Raw genomic sequence first — 8926 nt, forward strand, 5'->3', positions numbered from 1 at the left:
CTCATCTTTGAAATCTTTGTACAGTTTCAATCTTACCCCGTTTAAAACTTGCAATCAATTAAGAGTTGATTTACCAGTCAGCTAAGGAAGTTGAATGTATTTGGAAGTGCCATCTGGAGCACAAGCAGCCACAAGTGTCCATGAGGATGCACAATTCATCTCCAACCACTGTCAGCCTCACTTGTTAAACAGCACCAGCTGTCTATGGGGTAATGGATGCCCACGAGCTATCACACTGAGAAATCTTCTTTTCCTTCGCAAATTAAACACACCGAACCTCAAACGCTGAGGGTTCAAAAGTAAAAACAATTAAAAGATGGCTGAGCAGTGAGGAAGCCTTTCCAACTCCGGCACTGGCTTGGCTGCACAGTATTGCTGCAGCACATTCCCATTATTCACTACAAGTTGTGTAACTCGCTATGTTCAACTGCAGACATAGTAAGACCTATGAGCAATGCCACAGGAACCTCTTGCTTTTGAATTTCCTGAGCAGGCCCCAATCCAGCAACTTGATCTGTAAGTACAGAAGTTCACCCATGCTAATGGACTCGCAGAGCCAAGACTTTCAGTTTTAATGGCCAACGAGAGCTTTGGGAAACAAGGTTCTTCCAAAATATTTTTATTTATTTTTGTATGTAATTAAATAAGGTAAATTTTGGTCTTACATATATATATATAAATATATAACTAAACCACGGCTTTTACTCTATGGTGGTGACTCTTGATTTGCAAGCCACTCATTCTAAAAAAAAAAAAAATGTTTACTAGTCAGCAAATTCAAGCCCTCTAGCAATTGGTTCTCTTTTCTTTTGCTTCTCAGAGACTCTTTAGAAAGATTTCATAGATCCCCTGSAATTTCYAGCCCCAAAGCTGAMAACCATAAGTCCATGAYGTGGATATTTCAGAATGAAAAGCCACTTGGTTTACTGAAGCAATCCCCTGTTTAATCAAAACATGCAATAACACAGGTCTGAAAACACAGCAATGGTGTTTCAATTGACAAGAGAAATACCCAGGCAGTGTTTCCAAGAAGTAATCCCCAGCCTCTTGCCCCCCTGTTACACAGCTGGAAATTGGAAACTCTCTATGAGGGGCTCATCCATGAAGCACTCCCCTGAAGAATGTCCTTTGCCCACTCCACGAGCCGCATCTGTGCTGTCCAAGTTGCTGAAACAAGTTGTGCAGAAGCATTCAAGACGATGATGATGCAAATTGCACCTCAGTGCCATCCAGTCTGACTGGTGAAAGTTTGTGCTTCCTCACTCATCCGCCTCTCCTCTGCTGCCAGACCTTCCAGTGCACTGCTTAACCCCACAAGGCATTGTGGCCTCACCCTCATGACACCAAAGCACCTTGGACCAGGCACAGGAACAGTTTTCTCTACTGACATTTAAAGCCATACTGAAACAACAGTGAAAAGAATCTCAAAAGACACTTCTGACTCTGCCTATCCCAGCAGACAGCACCTGTACCTCACTTTCAGTATTTCCTTTTAGCTGTAACACTTAGATACTGCAAAAGGTTTCTCTATTGAAAGAGCACCTTCTCCTTTAGGATGCTGCATGTCTGCCAGCATTTTCCACTTAAATTTAGAATGAAAAAGAAATCTACAAATCCTGAACAAATCCTCAGTACACAGCACAGTGGGACTCCACAGTACGGAGTCTCTCTATCTCCCTCCTGCTCAAATCTGTACAAGTCCAATGCCATTCTGCCCTTGCAAGAAGAGATGGCAAAGGTGTTGACCCCTGAGGATATAACCATTGATTTTTAATTTGATCCAAGCCAGAAAATTCTGAAGTACAGGCTAATGAGAAATGAAGAGAAGTTCTAAGGCAGTGAACCCATGTGACAACTTTCTTCTTTGGAGTGGTGGTACCAGAAATGGAGAAGCATGACCTCACTGTTTCCCACCAGCAGAACTGGACATCTCATGATCTCATGAACTATTCAGGTCTGCCTCTCCAGACCCCACACAGCACAACAAGCCCTATTGCAAAGCTGTTTTTCTGATACCATCCTTTGCCTTGGTTCAAGAAGAGGCGTGTAAGAAAGGCAGGCTATTAAAACAACACAAGGTGCAGTTTTTCTAGGAAAACTGCAGTCATTTGGTAATGTTTTCCTAGTACTGTATGCCAGTCTCCCAATCACAGTAAGCCCTCTCTGGGTGCACATATCCACAAGACAACAACCACCAGGAACAACTGCCACCACCAACCAAAACCAAAAGGCCAGAAGCAACCACGGGGAGCTGTTGGTCAGTGACTGTGAGTAGTGAGGTATTTATCTGCCTGGCTGGTTCCACTACAGTCTGGGATTGTTCCAAAATTTCAGCTATAAGCAACATTTTTAAAGGAGGCTTTCTACAAGAGTCTATTCACATTCATTTTTCAAAATTAACAACTGAAGTTATCACAGAGCCAACATTGGACTTGTAGCTGTGGCCAGCCCAACAGCCACACCCCAGTGGGGGAAAAGAGTCAAGCATGGTCTAAATGAAGCTTTTCAAAGGTAGCAAAGCACTGCTCTTTTTTCCACAACTCTCCTCCTTGAAGTCAGGATGAGCTCACAGTCAATGATATCACAGAATATACTCCACAACATCCTAATTTGCACTTCCAGACAGCGTGACTTGATTTCTTAACTCTTTATAGCTGCAAAAATTTTGTGGGCGAAGAACGCAAAAATCAGCTCATTACTGATGAACCCGGGGCCAAAAAAAATCCCAGTGCTTCAGTCACAGAATCGCCAAGCCTGCCTCTCCAGATTGAAAACCCTGCCATCAAGTTATGCTTTCACAGACTCTGCAAATCAAAGAGTTAGCCCGTGGCATAAGACAGTTCACCACCTCGGCAGTCTACTGAATAAAAATCCCAAATCCCTCACGTTGTTTCGCAGCAGCTCTCCTTCCCGTCACTTCTGCTCCCCCTCCCGTGCTGCCCAGCGGGATGAGCCCAGACACAGAGCAGTTTGTTTGGCACGGCGTGGGCAGGCAAAGCACGGCCGGCAGAGCATTCACAGCACAGCGGAGCCTCTCGCACCAACAGSGCACGGGTTCYTTYCMAGGCAMGGCTSGGCTGGGCGGCCAGAGMRCTGCGGGGCTGCGGCCCTCACGGCMCCGAGGGGCTCATGCCGGGATGCCGAGATCGCGGACTCACGGCCGGCAGCGGGGAGGCCCTCGCCAGCCTTGCACCTCCGCCCAGGCACGGGGAGCAGCGCCGGGCAGGGGAGCGGGACGCGCCGGGCTGGCCCCGCAGCGGCACCAGCGGAGCTCTGACCGCCCCGCCCGGCGGCCACCGGCCCTGCGGCCACGCACGGGAACCGGGAGGCTGCCACACCGCTGCTCCCGCCGCCCCGGCACCGGGATCCCGGCGGCCGGAGGGCGTGGTGGGGGCAGCGGCATTGCCCGCGGCATCGGGCCCGTCCCCGCACGGACAGACAGACGGATGGACGGACAGACGGACGGACTCACCTCCCTGCCGCGGCCGTCCCATGCCGCTGCCGGCACCGACCCGACTCTCCGCCGCCGCGCCGCTCCCCCGCCACCTTCCCCGGCGGCGGCCGCCGTCGCTGCTGCCGCCGCTTTCCGCTTCCTGTGCCCGGCACCGCCCCGCTCCCCGTCCCTCCCCCGCCGGAGCCACCGCCCCCGGGGTGAGGCTTCCCTGCCCGGGAAGCGGCTGCTCTCACGGCCGCGGTGACTCCGGCCCCCGATCCACCCCAGAGCCGGGGCTGCTGCAGCCGTACCGGGTGGGGATGTGCGGGGGACCCGCTACTCTCACCCCCCGAGGCCTGATTTGATGCTTGAGCTTCTCCCCGTAGCTCTGTCTCCTCTTCCTCTCCGGGCGTACCCACGCCCCTTCACATCTCCTGCCGCCGCTTTCCCCATCGCCCCCGTCCTTGCTCCCGGTGCCCACCCCCAGAGCCCCGCAGCTCTGCCAGGGCTCTACAGCTCCCATCCACCCTGCCATGCTCCTCGCCTGCCCTTACACCGTCACCCTGTCCTCCAGGAGAAAGATCAGCCCCCTTGGAGCTATCCCATCGCAGACTGCGGTGTCCTTGGGTTTCCTCCAAGGCTGAGTGTATTGCCAGGCACGGTAACTCCTCGCTTTCGGGACGGCCTTGGTCTGTTCCTCCAGCAAGCCTGCAGCGCCCTTTGCCCCTGGTCACAAGAGATTTGCCATGAGGAAGGATTCCTGCTGCCCAGGGAGAAGAGCCTGGTTCGTCCGAAGCCTGCCTTGGGCACCAAATTCCTGGCACCATGTGTTGTGGGCAGGTGGGAGGGAAACAGTAGAGTTCTATGTCAGTGCAATACACTTCTTCTACATGCAAATGTTGCTCCTATTTCACTTCACCTTTGGGTTACATGTTAAAAATATTTAACTTTTCAGGACGTACAATGAATTAGCAACTGGGAATGTACGACAAAAATCTGGACCTCCTAGATTCCAGTCCTGTGCTTTGAACTGCTCAGGAATGACCCAGGCCACAAACAGAACAAATGCAGAAGAAGCTGAAGTTATTCCTATTAGACAGTGTATGTGTTACATTATTGTGGCTTCTGTAGATGGCGTCTTTTATTTTTCCCCTCCACTTTACCCTCACTCCCTTTTTCCAAAATAATGCCACAGTGTTAATTGTGATGCCTGCCCCTACTCAACACCCATAACCCCTAGAATGAGTTCACAATGGAACAGTCAACCAGGAATGACAAGAAATCTTTCCATATCCCTCTGATTTGATAGTTACATTGCCTCCTATTTTGCATGGCATACCTGTTTACCCAACCCTGTGACTGACTGGAAGAGTCTGATATCAACTGATAGGCTCCATCTTGTATTATGCATCAACATGTGTCTGAACTTGCCCAAGGCCTGAGAGCTCTGCTGCATTCCAGGGACTGTCTCTGCCCTGAAAAGCATCTGACACCCTGCTGAAAGCCTGCCTCACTCTCACTGCCTGCTAAGGGCTCTCCAAGGCTTATGGGTTTGCTTTCTTCCTGCTCAGACATGGGCAAAATGTCACAAAAGACAACAGGCTCGAGCTTATGCAGGACAGGCATCTGAGCCAGGGGAGAGCTTCAGTACAAGGAGCAAGGTTTTACCTGTGCCATATGGGCAGATACTGCCCTTCCTGAAAGGCTATGGAAACTCAGGGGAAAACATCAAGGGAAAGAGGCCTTTACCTCTTTAACGAGACTTCTTTGAAAGCAACAAAGAAACTCTATATTTTTCCTCCTATTATGTTGCCCCAGCAGCTGCTCAAGAAGATTTAGAGCATTTCTTAGTACTCATTTCGTGGTTTAGAGTAGCAGGACTCCATGGAAAGCAGATTGCTAAGAGATGTAATCTAGGGACACATACAAACCTCAGTGAGGACCAGCACCCATGCCCTGCCCAGACCTGCAGATACCTGCTGGACCCAGCAGTGAAGCTCCCTCACACCCAACCAGGTCACACAGAACACTGGCAAAGGAGGAATACACTGAAGGTGGGCTCAGGGGCAGATTCTGAGGCACTCCTACATCTTTATCTCTCATCATGTGCTTAAACCTCTGAGACACAAGGAAATGTTTCATATGAGTCAAGCTACCTGTAGCAGGGTCATAATTCAGAAATTTATGAAGTACTGTGCTCCTGCACATTACAAAATAGGTTAAATTAGAGTTGATTAGGGTTGTAAGGATGGTCTCACATTCACAGGATAATTGTTTCAGCTGGAATGGACTTCTGGAGGTCCAGTCTCCCCATTCAGAACAGGTTCAACTAAAGCAAGTTGCTCGGGGCTGTGCCAAATAGGGTTTTGAACATCTCCAAAGACAGAGAGTCCACAAACCTCCCTGGGGAACCTGTTGTAGTGTTTAACATGTGCATAGTTAAAATGGACTTTTTTCTCATGTCTAAATGTAACTTAATTATCTCACTTTGCACCTGTTCCCTCTTCTCCTTTCACCAGGTCCCACTGAGAAGAGTCTGGCTGGCCTTTTTTACTCCCTTCCCACTGATATTTATACATGTTGATACACATTTACACATATCAATTCCACTCTGAAACCTCTTCTCAAGGCTAAATTTCCCAGCTCCTGGTGTGTCAGATCTTCAATTCCTGAATCATGTCAGTGGACTCACTCCAGTATGTCCATGTCAGACAAAGCTGGTCTCTGGTCCAGAGTGTGCTTATAATGCAAGGCACTTTCACTGCCCAGTTCCCTTCTCTTTTGATCTTTTCCTGTTCCTGCTAGAATAGTAGCCAGGAGATGTTGTAGGAGGGATTTATAAGTGGTCAAGTATATAGCTCAGCACTGCTTTATGGCATGCTCATAGAATCACACTCACATAGGGATGGAAGTAGGACAGGTGGGCCTGAAGCCAGGCCAAAACTGTTTCATGAAGTGGCACACAAAAAGGGGATATGATTTCAGATTCTTCATCCCTTTCTACAGTGGACTTAAGAACATTTTATGAGATTTATGAGATCATAAATACCTTTGATTTGCTTCTAATTTGTCTCCAATGGAAAAAAAAAAAGAATCCTTATCATGTGAATACCAACACTGCAACCTCATGTTCACTGGAAGCAGCTGAGAAAGGTGAGTAGATGCCCGGCACTTACTTCAACAAGTAAATTGATAAAATTATTATTATCTGCTTAAACTAACAAAACCCAAGCCTTTTTCAGATTTTACAAAAAGCAACTTCTCTCTTCCCTCAACTCTCCTTTGACTTGCTTTTTTTCAACAGCAACATTATTAACATTCTCATTTCATACAGCTACTTGAGGGGTTGTTTCTATCCTTAGCTTTGAAGAAACACGCAGGAAAATGTTACAAATGCAAACAGGAACATTCTCTTCTTGCCTGAAACATGAGGATCCAGACAGTTTTTGTCCTCACCACATTTTCTGAAGGGTCTGTGTGGCTTCCCACCAATGCAGCACCATCTGACCAGGGCCAAGATGGGTGGATGAGTAGTCCAAGGTGAAAAACACACATTTGCAAGAAATCCACAATGATAGAGAGATCTGTGTTCTATGAGGAAATACTCATATGTAATTCCACTAATCTATCTACTGCATTCCTCAGGCTTGTTATTTTTCACTCTGAAAAGCAAGAGTGAAGGACAGAAGACCAGGAACAGATGAGACATTTTCTGAAATGTGGACATTATACTTTCTTTTAGCAAATCCTTTAGTGTTTTGAATCATTCTGTCTCACACTTTGATTTGCCGATTACAGTGCATGATCAACATGCTATTCATTGAAATTATCTAAGTAAAGGTCTACATTGTGTCTTCCAGGAACATACATTGTAAAGTGGTGGGAGTTTTCACACAACTTGACGTGTACGTTACACTTTTAAGTCATCTCTTGGCTCAAAAGTTTGCTTTTTGTTTTTCCTCCAGGACCTTAGCTTCACTTATTTTTAAATAAATCAATTTCCTTATCATTTTATTTTTCTATTGATCATTTTATGGGTCAGATTCTGTTTTGTTTGGAGATACACACATGCAATAATTTTGTTAAGACACTAAGATTGAATTTGCTGTAGATTTTCTCCATCACCTTGGAAACCAGTCTTCTTCTTCCCTCAAAATCCAGGCTCCACCTTCCCCAACACACAGTGACATATCCAGATAATTTTTGTCTCTGACAAAATTCAGTGACACAATCACATGTCTACATATGGCCACAAAATCTGATTGATTTCTGAGCTTGGTATTGTTTTTACTATTTTCTGAGTAAAAGGGAAAAAATAATTCTCAAGTTACAAGCCACTTAGGACAAAATTTGTGTGCATAATGCCCTGAGAATGAGAAGCAGTGCTTTGTCAAGGAACACAAGCATGAGCTGAGGCAGCACAAGTATAAATGTCACTCTGAATTACAGCCTGCTTTTATAGAACATCAGCTGGAGCCTCCAGCACGGGCTGCAATGTTTTTTTTTTTTTCCTGAGGTTGGATATCCATTCATAGGTCCTATCTGATGAAACTGCTTGTACAGCCAATCTGAGCTGTGCATGATCCTGCTCTGGGCTGCTGACCTCAATCCAGCATCTTACATAGAAAGTTTAAGTAAACATGCAATGACAGAAATGCACAATGTGCCACTTTGCAGCTCTTATGCTGCAAAAAATTGTGTTTGGAGGAAGAGAGAGAGGCCAGAGGGACATGACTACAAAAGAACACCTTCCTTCCCTTTTAGGGAGGCTGCTATTTAGAAAGGGAAAATGGTGTAGTACCACGCAGCTGAAGAAACAGCATGACAATTATTTTGTATAGCAACTTGTATAAAAGCTGCTCAGCCCTTTATGGAATTAATTATCTGAAATACATGATTTCTGCCCAAATAAAGAGAAATGTTGGTGGGTTACAAACACTAGAAAAACTTTATTTGGCAGAGATTCTGTAAAACCCAATTCTAGATTCAGTTGAAATCTCACTTCCATTTCAAAGCAGACAGAGGTAGAGCTTTTCTTTGGGTTTGACAGATTTAAAGAACACTAACAAATATCGTTTAAAAAAAAAAAGAAAGCAAAAAACTCACAAAAAAACCCACACTGTAAAAGCATTTAAGTATATTTACAGGGGGAAAAAAAAGGTAGATTTCATCTATCTTGTTGAAGAGCACTAGAAAAGAAAGAAGAACCTAATTTATTTACTTGCCCCTGAGTTAGAGGGCTAAAATCTATTGCAAAAAGTTATGTTTCCTCTGTGTTAGGATACCTTGCAGCTCCCTGTAAACCTTGTCTTAAGGGGTAAGGGACATTAACAGGCAGCTTTCTTCTCCTTTGTATCTCAGAGGCTGAAACAAAGGAAAGCATGAGGCCTCAAAAAGGAATACCTGGCCATAGTGGGGGCAGATAAACTATTTTAATATGTTCTGGTGGACCCAGCCACAGGATAAATCCTGTTCATGTGCAATTGCCTGGTG

The sequence above is a fragment of the Malurus melanocephalus genome, unplaced genomic scaffold, assembly GCF_030028575.1.
Source record: "Malurus melanocephalus ecotype Western Australia unplaced genomic scaffold, MMel_1.1 scaffold_472, whole genome shotgun sequence".
Classification (NCBI taxonomy): Eukaryota; Metazoa; Chordata; class Aves; order Passeriformes; family Maluridae; genus Malurus; species Malurus melanocephalus.